The sequence below is a fragment of the Chlorocebus sabaeus genome, chromosome 14, assembly GCF_047675955.1.
Source record: "Chlorocebus sabaeus isolate Y175 chromosome 14, mChlSab1.0.hap1, whole genome shotgun sequence".
In the NCBI taxonomy this organism is placed as follows: Eukaryota; Metazoa; Chordata; class Mammalia; order Primates; family Cercopithecidae; genus Chlorocebus; species Chlorocebus sabaeus.
Window position 1 is genome coordinate 53,962,626 of NC_132917.1, and position 2,567 is coordinate 53,965,192.

Sequence of the window (2,567 nt, forward strand, 5' to 3'; positions counted from 1 at the left end):
ACAACTCTGTGAATATGATAAAAATCACTGAATTGTACATTTTAAGTGGGTGAATTTTATAGCATGTTAATTATATATCAATAGAACAGAATTTATGTGTGTGTGTGTGTGTGTGTGTGTGTGTGTGTGTGTGTGTAACTGTATTAGACAGGATTCTCCAGAGAAACAGAACCAACAGGATGTATTCTGTTTCTCCAGAGAAAGAGAACCAACAGAAAGAAATGTATTTTAAGGAATTGGCTCACTTATGGAGACTGACAAGTCCAAAATCTGCAGGGTAGGCCAGCAGGCTAGAGATGCAGGGATGAGTCAATGTTGCACTTGAAGTCTAAAGGCTGCAGAATTTACTCTTACTCAGGGGAGGTCAGGCCTTCAACTGACTGGATGAGGTTCACCCACATTATGGAGGGCAATCTGCTTTACTCAAAATCCACTGATTAAAGTCGTAATCTCACCCAAAATACCCCCACAGTAACATCCAGAATGATGCTTGATCACATATCTTGGCACTGTGGCCCAGCCAAGTTGACACATAAAATCAATCATTATAATGGCCTATTCTTTCTACTTTCTCATTGGTCCTGATGACTGGATAACTTTAGGAAGTGGCATTGTTGATTCACCTAAAAAGCAGTTCTAGATATAGTAGCTATTTACAATAAAAGTTCAACGGACAGTGTGTGCCTGATAGGCTACTTAGGCTATTAATAGAGTTAGTAATGGAGGTTATAAAAATTGTTCCTGATAGGCCTGGAATGGTGGCTCATGCCTGAAATCCCAGCACTTTAGAAGGCCTAGGAGGGTGAATCGCTTGAGCTCGGGAGTTCGAGACCATCCTGGGCAACATGGTGAAACCCCGTTTCTACTAAAAATACAAAAATTAGCTGGGAATGGTGGCGCATGCCTATAATCCTTACTGGGGAGGCTAAAGCATGAGAATCGCTTGAACCCAGGAAGTGGAGTTGCAGTGAGCAGAGATGGCACCACTGCACCCCATCCTGGGCAACAGAGTGAGATTCTGTCTCAAAATTTAAAAAAAAAAAAAAAAAAGGCTGGGCACGGTGGCTCATGCTTGTGATCTCAGCACTTTGAGAGGCCAAGGCAGGAGGATCACCTGAGGTCAGGAGTTCAAGACCAGCCTGGCCAATATGGTGAAACTCCATCTCTACTAAAAATGCAAAAATTAGCCAGGAGTGGTGGTGCATGCCTGTAATCCCAGCTACTCAGGAGGCTGAGACAGGAGAATCACTTGAACCTGGGAGGTCGAGGTTGCAGTGAGCCAAGATTGCACCATTGCACTCCAGTCTGGGTGACAAAACGAGACTCCATTAAAAAAAAAAAAAATTCTAATAATAAAATTATACAATATTTACCCCTAGAAGTTTCCCTTTTTGTAAACCTTTTACATAACTAAAGATTATAAAATATGTCACTCATATTGACGTTTCTCTTTTTTATTAATATTTATATTTTTTGAGTTCTTTGTAGCAGATATATTGAGTTTTGCATTATAAAAAGTGTTTTGATTTTAGATTTAACATTGTTTTTAGAACATTCATTAGGGCCAAAAATGAAAATGTTCCCATATGGAAAATGATGCATTTGTACACAAGTTGAATTCTCATTTCTTTGCATAATTACTGCTTAGTTTTTCATATGTAAAATATTAAATCTGGTGGGGAGCTTATGTAAATGTAAGGAAAGTATTCTGGAAGAAGATATGCCAGACTGATAACACCAGAGAGATGAAAAGGTAGTGGGCTTGAGAAAATGGTAGAGGAAGTCCAAAGCAGACTTCAAACTTATCTGCATTGTATTTAAAATTTATATGAAGAATATATTGCATGCATTACTTGCACAATTAGCAATTTAAAAATAGTATATCTGGTCTGATTTCCTTATTTTGTAGATTGCAGAATGGTGGCTTAAAGAGATTAAGAAGCTCATGGAAGATCACACTGCTAGTTAATGGCAGAGAAAGGACTGGCAGCTAAGTCTCCAGTGGCCCAGTCCCTAACTAAGTAATCTACCCAGACAGTAATGTACTGAAAACATCAAAATAGGCATTAAAAAATGTTGAATATAAAGATAGTAACTAATCTAGAAGTTTAATAGATTTTTATATAGAATCTCATTTAGAAGATGAATTTTTCAGGACCAAGACAAAAAAAGGCCAGAGTGTTTTGCAGAAGGAATTTTGAAGAACTCATAGTCCTGGAGATGGATCAGGGAGGCAGAGAGAGAGAAGATACAGCAGCCATTTGGCTTGGCCTGGAGTGGAGGTGGTGGCTAGACCAGGGCCCCTTAGGAGTGGTCAAATACAGCTTGCATAGTGTGTGAAAAAGATAACACTTAGCAGCTGCCTATACTGAGTCCTGAAAGTTGTCTTAGTAATTTCACCTCTGTGAGACCTAACTATTTTTATAAATTATTTCTATTTGACTGTAACCCTGAATCGGGTTTTCAGGATCTTCTAAAGAACTGTTATTTGGAAACAAAACCGTATTGAATTTTACTAAACACACACATATAAATCAGGTTTTCAATAATGTGTTTTTCTTTGTATA